Source organism: Camelus bactrianus, chromosome X, assembly GCF_048773025.1.
Source record: "Camelus bactrianus isolate YW-2024 breed Bactrian camel chromosome X, ASM4877302v1, whole genome shotgun sequence".
NCBI classification, from domain to species: domain Eukaryota; kingdom Metazoa; phylum Chordata; class Mammalia; order Artiodactyla; family Camelidae; genus Camelus; species Camelus bactrianus.
The window spans coordinates 72154062-72173666 of NC_133575.1; the positions used below are offsets into that span (position 1 = coordinate 72154062).

Below are 19605 nucleotides of genomic sequence, written 5' to 3' on the forward strand. Positions count from 1 at the left end.
AACCTGGAACTAAACTTCACACCTTATACAGAAGTTAACCAAAAAAATGGATCTCAGACTAAACTTTAAAACGTATATCTATAAAACACTTAAGAAATAAACAAGTTAAAATAAAATCTTGGTGATCCAGGGCTATGTAGATTTCTTAGCCTTGAAATTAAAAAAAAAACATGTTAAGTAAATATAAAATTGATAAATGGTACCTCATCAAAACTAAAAAAAAATTACTCTACAAAAAAACCTTGTGAAGAGGATAAAAAGTCAAGGTACTGACTGAGAGAATATAGTTTAAAACCACACATCTTGTAAAGGACTAGTATCTAGAGTATATAACTCAAAACTCAACAGTAGACTTTGACTTCTGGAATGGTGACTTCAGGGGCTCTGTGGACCCACTTCCAAATGAAACAACTATAACTTGTTAAAATTATTAAAATAAACATTTACATTATCTGGGAATTTTCCTAAGAGAATACAGCAAATGAAGAAGCACATATTCAAGAAAATCTACTAAATTTTAGTAATAACAGTGAGAGCATGTGGTGCTTCAGCCATGACTAACTCTCTCTCCTGCCCTCAACCCTAGCTCAGCATGATGTAAGCACTGCTCCATGTGGAGCAGCCAAAACCACACAGCACCCTCACCCCTCAGCTCCTGGTCAAGGGATATGATCTCTCACATGAAGGGGAAATCCACCAGTATTTCACATCCACTTCACCTCTCAGTTCCAAAAACTAAATTTCTTGCAAATATGGCTGAGGCTGGGGGTTCCCTTTCTTCAATCAGGCCCCACTCATAGGGTAGAAGCTCTACCCTACCAGGCGTAGGTCAAGACTTATAGGTCCCTCAGGGCTCTCACTTAAGCTTGATATAGGTTAAATGATCCATGTCAGGAAAGCACACTGAGAAGGCTAGAGGTTACCAGCTTCTACATGTGTCCTGCTCATAAAGTATGGGAAGGCATCTTTCCTCCATGAGGCCTGCCAGGGAAAACCTTTTTAATTGCCTACCCTAAACTCTAGAGTCATGGCGCATAGACTTTACTCAGGGGGAAAGGTTTTCCATAAGAATACAGGGCTCCAAAGCACTCTCCAAAGAAACTGAATTTATTATTTTTAATTGAAGTATAGTTGATATATAATATTATATGAGTTGCATGTGTACAACACAGTGATTCACAATTTTTTAAAGGTTATACTTCATTTACAGTTATAAAATATTGGCTATATTCCCTGTGTTGTATAACATATCTTTTTAGCTCATTTATTTTATACATAATAGTTTTTACCTCTTAATCCTCTACTCCTATCTTGTCCTGCCCCTCTTTGTTCTCCCCACTGGTAACCACTAGTTTTTTTTCTGTATCTGTAAGTCTCTTTCTTTTTTGTTTTGTTTACTACTTAACCACATAAAAGAACAAAATTTTGCCATTTCCACAACATGAATGGACCTGGAGGGTATTATGCTACATGAAATAAGTCAGTCAGATAAAGACAAACTGTATATCATCCATATGTGGAATCTAAAAAATAAAACAAACTAGAATATAACAAAAAAAGGAACTGAATTTATTTTTAAAACAGTGTGAGAACAATCAAGCCTAAGGGTGCCCCTGAAAATGATGATTTTAGTGGTAAACAACTAAAAGAAAACTGATAGCTCTGTGGAAGCAACATGCAAAATCATAGGCCAGTTAATTCACCAGAGAGAACCAAAGATATAGAAATCTGAGTATAGATCTCCTGGAGTCATAATAAACATTAAAGACTGGCCTCAAAAACTAAATATGCAGAGGGATCTGTACGTAATTGGCACCAACTACAGATCAATTTATGACAAAGGGCAGATTTGAAAACAGTAGAGAAATTAGCTGGTTTTCAGTTGAGCCTACCACCTGAGAATGATTCCAAACATGTATGATAAATTGGAAAGATCAGGGAAAAAGCCAGTAAAATAGAGCACTGCTAAAACCACTGTCATCTAAGAGGCTGCACCCTCTGAATAGAGGCATTAGAATATTCACATTGTGGTAGAAATAGACTTCACTCAAGTAGTGGAGCCCAGTCACTTAACCAATAAACAAGCAAACAACAACAAAAGTAAGCCCCAGTGGGGGAGGGGAATCAGTACCTAGAGTTGCTTCAATATATTGAAGTACATTGAATATATTACCTGAAATATCCATTTTTCAACCAAATTCAGGCACATGTAAAGAAACAGTAAAGTGGGACCCATACATAGGAAAAAAGTAGACAACAAAAATTGCCTGTAAGAGGATCCAGATGTAAGATTTAACAGACAAATACTTCTAAGCCACTATGAATCTTTTCAAAGAACTAAACAAAACCATAATTAAGGAAGGAACAAAAAGGATTATGATTAATTTCTCATCAAATATACAGTATCAATAAGTATATGAAGATTATAAAAAAAATGGAAACCCTAGGATTTAAAAATAGAATAACTGAAACAAAAAAATCCACAAAAGAGGCTCAATGATATATTTGAACTGACAAAAAGAATAAGTGAACTTACTACAGATTAACAGAGGTTATCCTATTTAAAAGAGAGAAAAGAGAGTGCAGAAGGATAAACCGAACCTTAGAGGAATGCAGGACAACCTTAAGTACAATAGTAATATGCATAATGGGGAGACAGGTGCAGAAAAAAAAATCTAAAGTTAGTGGTTGAAAATTTCCCACATTTGATAAAAAATATTAATCTACACATCCTAGAAGTTCAATGAAATCCAAATGAGGCATACATACAGAAAGATCCACATCAAGAAGCATCATGGTGAAAAAAGTAAAAGAAAAAGATCAATTTGAAAAAAGCAAAATAGAAACTAATCTTCATTTACAAGGGACTACTAATAAGATTAACATCTGAGTCCTCATCAGAAACAATGGAGGGCAGAGGAAATGGGACGCTACAGTCAATATGATAAAGGAAAATACTGTATACCCCAAGTTTTATACCCAGCAAAATTATCTTTGAAAAATAAAGGCATAATAAAGACACACTCACATAAACAAAAACTTGAGAGAATGTTTTCTATTAGATTCATATTAAAATAAATAAAATTTCATGATGACAATAAATGATGCCAGAAAGTAACTTGAATCTACAGTAACAAATAAAACAAAGAAAAGGAAAGATCATTAGTAAAATAGTTATGTAATAAAATACAGCATAAATAGAAGAGTATAAATGCATGTTTGTTCTCTTAGCTGATTTAAAAAGTGACTGTATAAAACAATATTTACACAATTTTCTTATTGGGCCTAAACATATAGAAACATAATATATTTGACAATAATAGCACAGAAGAGGCAGGTGGGAGCAGGACTATATTGGAATAAAGAAATTACATCAGATGTTAACTCAAATCCACAGGAAGAAATAAAGAAAATCAGAAATGATGAATAACAAAGATAATATTTTTAAAAGCTATAAATATACTTATTTCCCATTTCTTCTCTCAGCTTCCTTAAAAGACATGATATTATATAAAGTAATTAAAATTAGTAATTATAACAATAAAGTGTTGGTTACTAACATATATAGGTATACTATGTGAGGAATATGGCTCCTAGCCAATAAATTTGCCAGCCCAGCCAAAGGGAATTAAAAAGGCTTTCCCTGGCAGGCCTCCTGGAGGAAAGATGCCTTCCCAACACCAGACTTGGTGCATAGTCAGTCCCTTACAGTCTCTAAAGGAAATTGCAGTCAAAGATTCATGCACCACTTGCTGGTCCTGATCTCATGCATATTTGCATTCCGAGTGCACACACCTTCATACCTAGGTTTCTTTATCTGACACCTTCAGCTGAAGTCCTCTTCAGGTGTCTATGCCAAAGCCTCATTATGGTGGGAAGAAGGAGGAATCTTGAAGATACTTTTTTCCCACTTTGACATGGTGCTCAGTACTTTTCCACTCCTAGCCCTTTCCCTTCACCCTACCCCCAACCACAGGGGGTTGTTCAGGACTTCCTCAAAAGTGAGATGGTTCTCACTTCTGTGCTGATTCACCTGGCCTTGGACTGGTGCACTGTCTCATGGGCAAAAATAGAGCAGGGGAGGAGTTTGTGCTTTCTCTGGTGTTGATTCCTGCTTATACTGTTACAGTAAGTGATCAAGCTTTCACTGTCACATTTGTTTTGGCTTGTTGCTTTATCTGGCTACTCTCATAGTTTAGTGCTCTAAACAACTCACGTAGTTTAGTGCTCTCCCCCAGCTCCGTTGAGCACCTAACAAATTGGTGCAGTGATCAGGGTAGTCAATGAAGCATAATGCCCATCTGGGAGAGAAAAAGCTTGAAGATTCTGCAGGGAACATTTAGGAGATGCCAGCAGTCTGTGGAACATTCTATTGGAGTGCTAGATTGTTTGCAAGAGTCTGAGGGTCCTATGGAGCGTTTTACCAATGAGTCTTGGGAATTGATAGCAGAAACCATATATCACTTCTGTAGCATGCCAGTGAACTGTTCATATAAGCTTTTCAGTTCTAAGGGGGTTATTTGGCCCTTCTCTTTAACCCCCAACTCCTCAACTGAGCTCACATAGTGGGTCAGATTAGCGATACAACAGAGTTCAGAAAATGCTAAGGAAGCAGTTTTGCAGTCACTGCTTGTAGTTATCTGACAATGGCTGAGAAAACCTATCACAAGGAGCTCTTTCTGACCAACATCACCAAAGCTTCCTTTGAGCCAGCCAACAAGATGGTTAAGGAACCCTCACCATGGGAAGTACATGGCCTGTGGCATGTTGTAGAGAGGAACATGATTCCAAAAGACATCAGTGTGGCCATCATCACCATCAAGACCAAGCTCCTCATCCAGGTTGTGGATTGGTGCCCAACTGGATTTAAGGTATCAACTACTAGCCCCGCCCCCAACCGTCCTCCCTGGGAGAGACCTGGCCAAGGTGCAGCAGGCCATGTGCATGCTAAGCAATACCACTGCCATCACCAAGGCTTGGGCCCACCTGTACCATAAGTTGTATCTTATGTACATAAAGTGAACTTTTGTGGACTGGTACACAGGCGAAGGCATGGGAGAAGGGGAGTTCTCCAAGGGCTGGGAGGACCTGGCAGCTCTGGAGAAAGATTACAAAGAGGTGAGTGTGGATTCCATGGATGGCAAGGCTGAGTAAGGGGAAGAATACTGAATGGGACAGTGAGGCTGGCAGGTATTCCTCTCCTCCACTGTCTCCTGCCAGCCCTCATTATGGCTGGTTTCAAGCTGTTTACAATTAAAGTTTCTGTATTAAAAAAAAAAATCTATGTACACCTCTGCTAGCTTTTCCCCACAAGCCTTTATAGGAATTGTTACTGTAGGGCCATTATAAAAGGGCATTGGAAGACTATATCTACCTGTCTCAGGGGCTCTAGCTAATCACTTGGCCATTTGATTGGATCACTGACAAGAGCCTTGATCTGACATATAAATTAAGCCACCATGTAGGGAAAATACATTTGGATAAAAATCGATTCTGCTACTAAAGTTTTCTGTTACTCATATCGATGCTCACCAAGAGGTCCCTACACTGAAAAGGGGGCATATAATCAATAAACAGGCCATGCCTGTCAATTAAATATGGAGACTAAATTGTCCTCTTTCCCAAAGCAAGCAAATTGTACAACTGATTGCTTCCTTGAAAAGATGGCCCATGGTAATTCAGACACCATCCTAAACTGGTCCTACATGTATAGACTGCCACTGTCCTCAAAAAGTCCTGGAACAATGTGGAAAAGCTGTCTTATCTGCTAGATTTAAGCCAAGGCTAAACACATCACATAGGGACAGATTCCTAAGTCAACAAGCTAGGTGGTTGGCAGGTGGTTTCATATTGGTCCTCTTGTCCCATCCAGAGGGTCCCTCTGGTTCTGACTGAAGTTGACACTTTTTCTAGGTTTGGCCTAGCCAAACCCATATTTTCCACTGACTCAGGCCAAAAAATCCAGGCCCTACAAGACCACATTTTTCCTCTTAAGGTTTCTTGAGCACACTGCACTTGGTAATGGCCTTGGATTTGCAGCCCAGGCTACACATCAGTGAGCCCAGTTATGAGGCATATGATGGACTTTCCATGTTCCATATCACCTCCAAAGCCACAGGGGTGATTGAGCATTTTAATGGACAATTCAAGGACAGGCTTAAGTGGCTGATGGGAGGGGACAAGACAACCTCAGGCTGGACTACAAATCTCACGTGTGCAATCTGAGGTCTCAATACAGTAATTTCCTGAAAGAGCACTTTTCATTTGTGTTATCTGTTTGATCAGATGGTCTGTATTCTTCCTATAATTGTATATCCTTCTTTTACAGTTGCTGACACCTCAGTCTCTGTGGAGAGTCTGCAAGGGCCTTTCATTGCCTTTGACCCCCTGTTGAAAACTCAGATGGGAAATTAAGATGGCTGTTAAGCAGTAAAGGGTAAGAGATTATATAAATTCATTTTTAAACGTTTAAAAATTTAGGATTTATGCTAATTGTTGAACATGACATATTTATATAAAAATGTCTTTCTGTAAAAATCATTTTATCCTTGTTGCATACAACCCTTCCAGACAAAGAGATTCGACAAAAATAGGAGATGCTTTAAAAATGTAGTTTTAACTACTATATGGGACACATTGATAATAATAACAACAACAGAAAACATAAAATGCGGCACCTACAGAGGTGTGGGGAAGGGTAGAGGATATAAATAATCTTTGTTTTTTCAGAAATTCTCTTAAAAGATGATTTTTTTCCTTTTGGATAACCCCCCCCCCCAGTACCATTTTCCAAGCTGCTGTGCGTGCTTTGGCTTCAGACAGCTGAGCCAATGATTACACCTGATGGTGCTAACTATGAGAAGCAGAAAAAGGCCCCAGCTCCTGCACTTTCCACTCAAAACACCTCCACATGTCATCTACAGTCGTGAGGCCAACAAACTGATGTAATAGATAAACAAAACTGTTTGGAGCTGACTGTCTCAATCAATTTTTCTGAAACCAAGGACTATGCTGAATTATTTGGAATGAACTGGAAAGCTCAGAGCAGAAGGCCAGGATGGGAGGCCACACTGAGAACCCTGTTAATCTACTGCCTGATTAATTCATATCCTGTTTGGAGTGCTCTAACATTGCAAACCCTTTGTTTCTAGGTAGAGAGACCATGCGCGCTCTCTAGGATTGTACTTCTTATATGACACCGCCTCAGACCTGGAATGTATTCATCACAGCTTCAGTTTACTGGTTAAAGTTGTGGTACACCTAAATTGATGCCTTGGGCCAGGTTAAAAAAAAATCATACAAAAACTTAAAGAGGAAGCCTCCTGATTCTCTAAAATAGAGCTTAATGGCTGATGGGACATCTTTTTCTGGCTTCAACTGTCAGGACTCATGATTACGTTCAGTCTTTCAGACAGTACTGCTTATCTGATTAAGAGTGATCTTAATCATAGCCCTGGTCTATTATTGCTTCAGACTAATTACCTAGTTTTTGTCACAGCCTCTCAAAGTCCAACCCATTGGGGTCTGTGGTGGGGTAGTCTGTTTCTTGCTCAAGTCCTAAAAAATCAAGTGGTAGAGTTGAGGAGTCTGGCTTCTAACCAAAAACGTTTGGGTAATTTTTCAGACTCAATGACAGGCAACTACAAAGGCTTTACCTGACAGGACTTGTTGGGGAGAACGGCTCTCCCTACATCAGACATGGTGCACAACAGTGCAGTATAGTCTTTAAAGGGAGTTGTCGCCAAGGACTCAGGCACTTCTGGCCATTTACTCTCTTATGCATATTCAGACTCCTAACTCTTCATTCCTTGGTGTCTTTGTCTGAGGCTTTTGGCCAAGGTCCTTTTCAGTTACTTCTGCTGAAGCCCCCTTATGAGGAGAGGAGGAGGAAATCTTGAAGATACTTTTTCCCATTCTGACTCAGTACTTAGTATTTTTTCACTGCTAGCTTTTCCATTACACTGTCCCCCTGACCCCAGTGTTCATAAAAGTGCTGGAGCCTTTTGTTTGGGCTCCTTTAGCAGTGAAACAACCTCCATGTTTGTGCTGATCAACCTGGTACTCAACTGGTATGCTGCTTCATGGGGAAAAATGAAACAGGGGAGTTGGTGCTTTCTTCAGTTTTAGACTCTTGCTTATACCATTGCAGTGATCAAAGGCTTCACTGTTACTTTCATTTTGGCTCACTGCTGCTTTAATCAGCTACTATGGAAACTCAGCTTTCTTTCTCAGATCCACTGAGCTCCTGACACTACATGTAGCAATATTAGCACAAAAAGGATAAAGGTGATAAATTTATACAGGAGTGATGTTTCTATCCTTAACTAGAATTACGTTGTTCTAACTCTGAAGTAGATGCTGGTAAATGAAGACGTATATGTACACCCTGGTGCAACTACTAAAAAAAGTTAGTTTAAAAATAGTGAAATAATTATTAAAATTATTAAAATACTAGGAAATATTGGCTTAATGCAAATAAAAACATTAAAGGAGAATGGGAGAAAAAAAATGAGACATAGAAAAAAGTTATATGGCAGAGATACTTCCAAAAATACCAGTATTAAGTGTGAATAGATCAAGTGATTCAATCAAAAGGCAGAGATGGCCATATTGGATATAAAGCAAGTCGCAATAATATGCTTTCTATAAAAGATAAAGTTTAGATTCAATAATAAAAATTTAAAATAAAAGGAAGGAAAAAGATATCAGACAAATGAGAAAATTAAAAAGCTGGAATGGCTATACTACTATCGGACAAAATATATTTCAAATCAAAATAGTTTTAGAGATGAAGATACATATTTTACAATGATAAAAGTGTTAATCTATCAAAATAGCAATTATAACATATATACACCTAAGAAGTATGTCCCAAAATACATGAAGCAAGACTGATAGAATTGGAAAGAGTAATACACAATTCAATAATAGTGGCAGACTACAATATGTGACATGCATTAACGGGCATAACCAGCCTACAAGTAGTAGATTAACAAGGAAATCAAATATTCAAACAACAGTATACGCCAGCTAGACCTAAGAGACATTTATTTATTGAACACTCTATGCAATAACAAAATGCATATTCTTCTCATTCACACATGGAGCATGATCTTCCATTTATAGCATTAGAGACATAGACAGTATGTTTCTCAGCCATAAGGGGTTAAATTAGATACCAGTAACAGAAAGAAATTTGGGAACTTCATAAATATGTAGAAATTAAACAATATAGTCTTCAATAATCAATGAGGGAAGGAAACATCTAAAGGGAGATCAGAAGCTGCACAGAGATGAATGAGAAAAAAGAAACCACAATACACTGAATCTTATGAGATACAGGTATAGTAGTGCTTCACGGGAAATTTACCACTGCAAAACTCTATATTAAAGAAAAAGAAATATCTCAAATTATAATCTGAGCTTTTACCTTAAGCAACCACACATAGAAGAACAAATTAAAAAATCAAGCAGAAAGAAAGAAAGATTAGTATGAACCTTAATGAAATAAAGAATAGAGAAACAATACTAACTCAACAAAATTGGCAAACTTTTGCTAGGCTGACTACACACAAAAAAGAAGATACCAGTTACCAACCACAATTGACTGATTCAGTCAAAATCAGAAATGAAAGAGGATCATTACTACTCAACTTAAATAAAAAGTATTATAAGGAAGTACTGTAAACTATTATATGCCAACAAGTTAGATAATTTAGTTGAAATGAATAAATTTCCAGAAAGATGCAAACTATTGAAACTGACTAAAGAGGAAATAGAAAATCTGAATGGACCTAGAACATGCAAAGACAATAAGTCAGTAATCAAAACAACAACAACAACAACAACAACAACAACAACAACAACAACAACAAAACTACCCCAAAATAAACCCCGGCATAGATTGCCTTTCTGGTGAATGGTACTAAAACATTTAAAGAAAAATTAATAGTAATTCTCCATAAACTCTTATAGAAATGAAAAGGAGAGAACACTTTCCAGCTCATTTTGTGAGATCAGTATTACTCTGATTCTAAAACCAAACCAAAGTCATAAATAGAAATCTATAAGACTAATATCTCTTATGAATATTGACACAAATATTCTCAAAAAATACAAAATAATCAAATCTCACAATATAAAAAAATTTACACATTACGAGTAAATGGAACATACCCAACAAAAGCAAAGTTGGTTTGACATCCTACAATCAATTAATGAAATACACCATATCAAATTATTAAGGAACAAAATAATAGCAACACATGATTATCTCAATAGATGCAGAAAGTATATATAACAAAATCCAACACATTTTCACGATAAAATAACTCAAAAAGTAGGAATAGAAGGAAATTTTATCAACCATATAAAGAGCATGTATGAAAAGTCCACAGCTAACATCGTACTTAGTATGTTAAACATGGAATGCTCCCCCAATAAGACAAAAAACAAGACAAGTATTTTCAGTGCTACTATGTCTATTCAACATTGCACTGGATGTTCTAGCCAGGGCAATGTGGCAAGGAAAAGAAATAAAAGTCACCCAGATTGGGAGGAAGTAAAGTTATTTGCATTTGAAGATCATATGATCTGGGATATAGAAATTCCTAAGAAATGCATGTAAAAACTATTGAAACTAATAAAGTAGTTCAGTAAGCTTGCAGAACACATGAGCAATATACAGAAATCAATTGTATTTTTGTACAATGGTAATGAAAATCTGAAAATTAAATTAAGAACATGTCTGTTTAAAATAGTACCAAACATTAAAACACTTTGAAATACACTTTACAAAAAATGTACAACTTGAAAGAAGATCTAAATAAATGGAAAGGCATTCCATGTTCATGGATCCAGAAACTTAATGTTAAGGTAGCAATATTCACCTAATTGAACTATAGATTAAACATAATCTCTATGAAAGTCTCAGCTGGATTTTTTTAGAAATCGACAACTGATTCTAACAATCCTATGGACATGCAAGGAAAAAATATTAACCAAGAACAATATAGCAAAAGAAGAACAAAATTTGGGGACTCATACTGCCCAATTTCAAAACTAACTACAAAGCTATGCTAATTAAGAGAGTGTGGTACTAGAATAAGAATAGACCTATAGTACAATGGAATAGCATTGAGAGTCCAGAAATAAACACATATTTATATTTAAATAAATTTTGAAAATTATACCAAGACAATTCAATGAAGAAACAAAAAAACATTTAAACAAATGGTCCTGGCTAAAGTGGATACTCACATACATAAGAGTGAAGCTGAACCCGTAACTCACAGCTTGTACAAAAAATAACTTAAAATGGATCAATTATCTAAATATAAGAGCTAAAAGCAAACACACACACACACACACACACACACACAAAACCATAAACAAACAAATACTCAGAAGAGAACAGATGTAGATCCTCATGATCTTCTAACAGGCTAGGCAATGGTTTCTAAGACATGATACCAATAGTACAAGCAAGAAATGATAAAAGTAGTTATATTGGGCTTTATGAAAAATAAAGACTTCTGTAGAATACCACTAAGAAACACAAAAGATAACCCATAGAGGAGGAGAAAATATTTGAGAAACATATAGCTGATAAAAGATTTGTATCTAGAATATATAAGGTACTGTAACAACTCAGAAATAATAAGACAAATACCTCACCTTTAAAAAATGAGCAAAAGTCTGAGTAGATATTTATGTTCACCATTAAGATTAATTCTACACTGTCAAGTAACCTGATGTGTATGACGTATTTCACTTGAAATGTTTTCTTTTTTATAAGGTTACTTGAGAGATATTTGTTGAATTAAACCTAACAAGTTGGATTGGATGTTGTAACTGAGGTTCACAATGCTTTATTGTTGCAGCTTGATGATATCTATTGGTTAGTATATTATCTACAGTCCACAGAGTGCAGAATTAATTTTAATGGTGAACATAAATATCTATGTATAATGCATTTCTATTTGAGAAGCTCATAGTCTGATAGCTTTGACATAGGTAACTACAACAAACTTTGCTAATTTATGCCCATTAATTGAGAATTTGTGAAAGTTGGATAAGAAATGGGCTCAAATTTAGCTATATGCCACACACAAACATGTATTTGCTAAAAACTTAACTATTATATGAGAGTGTCTATGTATTTAAAAAAGTAAAATATCTTTGTATTTTCATTTAAAATTTACTTACAGAAAACAACGAAATTGCTATGTAAGTATAGACCAGACACGTTCTATATTGGTTGATACTTAAAATAATAATTTTGTGTCATTTAATAAGAATGTTTTAAAGATTTTTTATTAACTTATTTGTAATAAGACTCTAGTAGCTTATAAATAGGCTTACTAGGTTATAAATAAGCTTCTACTAGCCTCTAACCTTGAAAGAATTCATTTTCATCAATTAAAATTTTTAGACTTTGTTTTACCAGTGTGTTCTCTCAAGTAATAATTATTTCTACAATGTTGCTATAGTGTAATACCTTTGGTTACAGCATGGATCCATACTTGTCCTATATACAAACAAACTGATTTGCAAAAAAAATTGTAATTCATCTCTACTCTGAACATATTTCAGGATTAGTTGATTGCATGATGTCAAAATTATCCCACTATTTCTTCAAGTTAAAAACAAAAAACTCTACACAAGCAGTATTTATGAAATATGCTCCACCACTTCCCATTATGAGAATCATGAGAATCTTGATTGTGTAAGTTTTATAACGTCTCTGTGCCTTAGTTTCCTTTTCTGTAAATCTGTGATAGATGTATGTCTATATCATAGAGTTGTTGTGAGGATCGATCTATCTGTCTGTCTGTCTATCTATCTATGAAGAGACAGAGGCAGAGACAGAAGGACAAAGTGAGTGCCTGGTACTCAGTAAACAGTAAGCATTAGGTATTAGTATAAAGAAGTTATTAGTAGCAAAGTTAATGATGATTATTATTTATTATGTAAATCCTGAGAAAAGCCACAGAGGCCCTAAATAACTTGCCCCAGTGTCACAGACTTAGTAAGTGACAGAATTAGGATTTAAACCCAACCAACATGACAGTTGAATTTGAGCCTTAAATCATAAACAATACTGTCACCAGCAGTGCGTAATGTATTCATTGTGTTCCATACAGAGTAAATTTTTCTTTGTTTGCTAATGCTTTAAAGGATAGTAGTCACAAACATTAACATTGGAGTCAGAACATTTAACTGTAAGTTATGGCTCTATCATTTACCCACTATACGTCCTTGAAAAAAATTACATGATCAGTCAGTCAGTCACTTATTCACTTACTTAGTAAATACATATAAAGTGTAAACTATTTGTTGGTGACTACAGCAGACAGGATGATGCACTGCTCAGATCCCCATGCAAGAATGTCCTTGCTGTTTAGCAGTGAGGAGTGTGGTTGGCTGACAGCCTCCCCCTATTAACTCCTTCAGGCTCTACCTCAGCTGTCAAGTTGATATCATGCTTTTCTTGGTATGGTGCCTGCTAATGACAGAGCAAGAGATTGGTACAAGGACTTCACTATTTCCACCCAACATGAGACTTCAATAATGAGTAACCTTTGCTTTGGAGCAACATATTCACCTGGCAGGAACTTTTGCTAGGTCTGCATTATTGCCTGATAATTTCCCCTACCCAGGAATTCCCTCTACTTTTCCTGCCACACTGATCACCTCCAATAAACTTTTGGTACTTCCAACTTCAACTCATTGTCTATTTTCCAGAGAAACAAATCTGTAACAGGCACTGTACTAGGTATTGTGGAAATAAAATGTGTGTATTCTTCTCAATAAGATGGTCATTGGCCTTAGAGACATTACACACAGAAAAAGAAAAGGCAAAAAAAGTAAGAAAAGTTAATAGATCAAATTGATAATTATTTTTTGCTGACCTCCCTTATAGCATTACATTACTAAATGAGAAAAGTCAATTGAGTTTATACTTTTTATAGCTAACATTTATTGTTTTCCATGTGTTAGGGACTACTGTAAACATATTACACATACCATCTTGTTTATTCTCACAGCATCCTTGTGTGGAAGAGATTATTATTATTCCTATTTTATAAGTAAGCAAAGTGGTATGTAGGTTACATAAATTTACCAACAACATAATCCGTTAAGAAAGTGATGGAACAGGGTTTCAAACCTACTCTGATCATAAGACTTATGCACTTTAAATTTATGTACCATTGCCCCTTTATAGCAATTCCATTAAAAAAGAACAAGAAACAAGATTAGATGGTGTCTTCTGCTTTACCATATGACTAATGAATAAATCATCTATTGTTAAATTATCATTATTATAATTATTGTTATTTTTATAACACTTGATTTCTGTTCTGCCTTGGGTCCATTTTGATGTATCTGCCTAAAGCAATAAACTCCCATCTGATGGACTTAAGCTGTGTGACTCCCTTCTAAGTTTCATTCTTTTGCAAAATATTTTAATCTATCTTATTAAATATCAGTTTTATTCGAAGTTTTGGGCTATGTTACAAGTCACACAGTATTTCCCAAAATTTGCTCTTGGACATATGTTTCCCTTTTCTTTATTTTCTTAGGCTATAGAAAGCAATTCCCAAACAAAAGGAGAAGCATTCTCAAGAGAACCAGGTCAGAGTATAATTTCTTCTGTATATGTTTTTCAGTTCCCTAATTATGATATTTCTATTGGTGAGGATGTTTCACAACAGAATCTGTTTTTGTTTTCATTCTTTCTTCTTTTAAAAATTTTTTGAATGTTTTCATTCTTTCTTATTCTCTTAGTGGAAGAATTTGACTGTGAATCTATTTAGCATAGGGATAGCATCACACTTTGGTTTATTTCCTCCCTCTGAAGTGGCCAGGGTAATCTGGATATGGAGTCTCTACAACTTCGCCTAATGATGTAGTGAGAGAATGTGTAGTTGTAGGGAGTCTGTGTTATTTCATTGTCTACCTCAGGGGTAAAAATTACATAAAACTCTATCTTCTCCAATAATAGGAATTATTGTATATATATTTAAATAAAAATATCTATGTATTCTATTTGGGTGTATATTTTTGGCAAATTAGATATTTTTCTTTTCTTTTGATTCTGTTGTCCTGAAGCCTTTAAAAACATATTTTAAAATTATCTTATATATGAGATCTTAATAAATTTTACTGCAATTAAACATTTTGATACCAAATAATTTTTTAAAATGGATTATACAATAATAGATGCCAAGAATCCTCACTTGCATTGAGGGGAAGTCTTCTATGTAGGTAAAGCAGGCTACCATCTGTGTGGTTTAAATGGAAGACCATCACAAGTTCCTCTGCTCCAAAATATTTCATTAGTCTAGCACAATGCCCAATGAAATTGTAATACAAGCTTTATATAAGGTCTTAAAAAGTTTCATGATTTTTCAAAGTCTGGCATAACTCAATGGCTTAAATGAATTTAATAATAAGGGAAAACAATGATAATAAAAATGATAAAACTTTTTTATCTGTTTTCACACAAGGAGAAGAACTCCAGGGACTATTCTAACAAGCTTTGAAGGTATGGGTAATTATAGAACAGCCCCTAGAAAGTAAAATGTCAGGATGACATGCTTGTAGCAGAGAGTGTGTTGACCAAATATGAATAGTTCATTTCCTTAGCTCAGCTTGTTCTTGACTCTCTCTTTTGGGTTGATTGAGGTTTAGGTCATGTGTATTTTCCTCTCTGTTTCTCTGTGTGGTAAGTCCACAGAGGCTTGTGGTCTGAGCCTCTGTGTTACTGAGCTTCAATTTGTTCTGAAGTTTGTTTTTGTCTGAAGTTGAGTAGACAAGTTCTATTGATTGGGAAGACAGAAAAAAAAAAAAAAACTTCAATTCAGACTAAAGACACATGCTGTATTCTCTAATCCAGCCTTAGTAATCCAATTGATATTTGATCTCTAATTTTTATGACTATGTGTTTCTTACTTCAGAGAATAATGTGATTCCTTAAATTTTCCAAACCCCAATACTTGGGTGCTTTAAACCCATATCTTAATTAAGTTTTCTGTAACTTATAAGTGTAGACATCAAATTTTATTCAAATACAATCCATGCTTATATCTGAATCAAAATGTATTCATGAATTTTCTAAAGATTATTATTATATAACTATTCTCTTTCCTTCCTTGTAAAACTATCAGTTCAAGCTGTACACTTTATATATATATATATATATACACACACACACAAAAGTTCAGAAAACTGGAGGCAGGAAAATATTTAGAAGATTTTAAAATAATAATGGAGATAAATGATGAAGATTTGAGTGGTGATCAATAAAAAAGATAAATTATATTATGACTTCTTTAAGGAAAATATCACAAACTTTCCCTTTGGGTAAATTAGAATGAAATCTGAGCAATCTACCATGGATGGGATAATATAGATTTTATACTTAGATCTTTATGTGATTTAGTTAGGCCCTGGAAACTTTTCTAACATCAGAGCCTATCACTAATTACCCACCCATTGTTAGATACACACAAATCCTATTGGCATTCTTCCTAATCATGAAATAAGACAAGCCTATTCATGCTTCAGGCCTTATGCAAAATGATATAATCATAAGGAGAAACAGACAAATCTGCAATCATAGGAAAGTTAACATTCTCACTCTTCTAATAACTGGAGAAAAACAGATAAGACATCAGAAATGATTAAAAGAATTTGGGTCACAAAATTTAAAAATTTTGCCTAATGAACATATGTACAAAATGTCACCCAAGTACAGAAAAATATTCACTGGGACATGTGAAAAATTACCAAATACTGGGACCTATGTGCAAGTCTCAATTTCAAAGGGCATACATTTCAAAGGGCATTTCAAAGGGCAGAAATTTTATAGAGAATGTTTTCTTGTCATAAGTCAATCGAGCTTGAAGTCATTTGAGAAAGATTTTTATAAAATTCCCATATGTTGAAAGCTAGGACACATATTTTCATAAACTATGAATTAGTGGAAATTATCATTGGAATTAGAAAATATTTTTAAATTAAAAAACCACAAAATTCTACATATGAACAAAAATGAGGTACTTTTATTACTTAAAAAGACTTCATAATCCTGAATGCCTAATATTAAAAAGGACTAAAATTCCATTATATAAACACTTATTCTAAAAATGTTATTTTCAAAAATAAGGAAAATAACACCAAATATGATGAATAGAAGAAAAAATGAAGACAAGCACAGATATTTAAAAATAGAAAGTGGACATACAAGAGAGAGGACTATGCAAGCCAAAAGTTGGTTCTCTGAAGTGACTAATGAGTAACAAAACTGAAAAATCTCTGTGAAGACTGAAAAAAGAGGAGACACAACTGTTAACTATTAGGAATATAAAGCAGATATAACTATATATTATTCAGTTATTTAAAAAATAAATGGATATTATGAAATACTTTATGCCATCAAGTTAAGAAATGTAGACAAAGTAGACAATTCCTAGAAAAGTTATCAAATCTGAGTCAAGAGAAAAAAAAGAAAAAAATCTGAGTAGTTCTAAAACTGTTAAATGAATATTTGTCATCAATCATTTTCCAACATAGAAATTTTACTGATGAATTATGAGAAACATTCAAGGCACAAATAATCACAAAGCTACACAAACACTGCCACAGAACAACAGAACAACAACAATAGAAAGTCTCATATTCATTTTATGTCACTAGTATAACTTTTATACCAAAGCCTACCGGGGAAGGGGGGTGGGAAGGGATAAATTTGGAAGTCTGAGATTTACAAATGTTAGCCATTATATATAAAAATAGATTTAAAAAAAGTTTCTTCTGTATAGCACAGGAAACTATATTCAATATCTTGTAATAACATTTAATGAAAAAGAATATGAAGACGAATATATGTATGTATAGGCATGACTGGAACATTGTGCTGTACACCAGAAATTGACAAATTGTAATTGACTGTACTTCAATAATAAATAAATAAATACATACATACAAACATTTGATAATATTTGGAGGTATTTTTTCCTTGTCACAGCTAGGAGGAAGCGTGTCCAACTGACATCTTCTGAGAAGAGGTCAAGGATACTGCTAAACCTCCTATAATACACAGGACAGGCTCCCACAGTAATAAATTATCCAGCTGAAATGCCAAAAGTATCATTGTTGAGTAACCTTACACTATGTAATAGATCCCCCCAACTCCATCATTTAGTAACCACTTCTTTGCTTTCCATTATCATAGATTAGTTTGAATTTCCTAGAATTTTATTTAAATGTAATCATACAATAGGTATCTATTTTGTCTGCCTTTTTTTCACTCAGAAAAATATTTTGAGATCTGTTCATGTAGTCACTTGCATTGATACCTCATTCCTTTTCATTGCTGAAAATGAAACTCATAAGTAGGCCATTATGTGGATATAGCACAATTTGTTCATCCATTCATCCACTGATGGAAATATGCTATTTCCAGTTTTTGGCTACTACAAATAAACCTGCTGTGAAAATTTATGTAGAAATCTTTGTGTAGACTTGTCATGATTTTAGTGTCAGTTTAACATAAATTTGTAAAACTCAGGATTACTAAAATGTTCTCCTATATTTTGTTTTAGAAGTCTTACAGTTTTACTTATTACATTTCAATCTATGATTTATTTTTGAGTTAATTTTGTAAATGGTGTTAGGTAAACTTAAAGGTTTATTTTTTGTATATGACTATCCAATAATTTCAGCATGATTTTTTGCAAAGATAATCCTTTCACCATTAAATTGCCCTCAGTACCTTTGTCACAATCAATTCACCATTCATGTGTGGGTATAATTCTGGACACTGTTTTCTCTTTCATTCATACATGTTTCTGCCTTTACACTAATGCCACACTTTTTTGATTTAGCTAGCTCTGAAAGAGCCAGAAATCTGATAGTGTAAATTCTACAACTTTGTTTTTCCTGTTTCAAAATTGTCTGGCTACTCTAGATCCTTTTGTTTTCATATAAATTTTAGCATAAACTTGTCATTTTCTACAGAAATTATGTGAGGATTTTGAATGATACTGCATTAAGTCTATATATCAATTTGGGGGAAATGGACATGCTGAACTCAGCTGCTAGTTTGAGCAAATCTTGCAATGGATAATTTTTAAAAGGTTAAAATCACCCTGTGAGTGTGTTCTTTTGGGCTGATTTCATGTACTGTTTCTATATAGAAATTATATAGAGAATGATTTCTTGCCATAAGTCAATTGAGCTAGAAATAATTTTAGAAAAACTTTTGCTTAGGAGTTGACTTATTCAATTATTTTAATTCTCCATTTCCTAAGTGTCAGTGGGATCATCCTGATCAGGGGAAAACCACAGATAGATAAGTATAGGGGACACATTCTCCTGCCATTTGCCACCAGTGGTTGCTTTGATGTTGCAGCAAAGAAAAGCTGCAATCTTTTTTGTCCCTTATCCAATAAGAGGCCCAGGACCTTACTGGACTCTTTGCATACTGGAGACTGCACAAGTCTCTGTGACTGATGACTTTGGTAATAAACAACGACTTTTGGCAAAAGGAGACAGCATCCAAAGGGAGGCAGCCTCCAGATAGAGCCCCCCCACCTT

The 19605-nt window shown here is 34.7% G+C and overlaps 1 pseudogene; it reads left to right on the plus strand.

Moving 5' to 3' along the window:
- Nucleotides 1–4646: 4646 nt before the first annotated feature.
- On the plus strand, nt 4647–5169 carry LOC105069315 (tubulin alpha chain-like; annotated as a pseudogene).
- Nucleotides 5170–19605: the final 14436 nt, after the last annotated feature.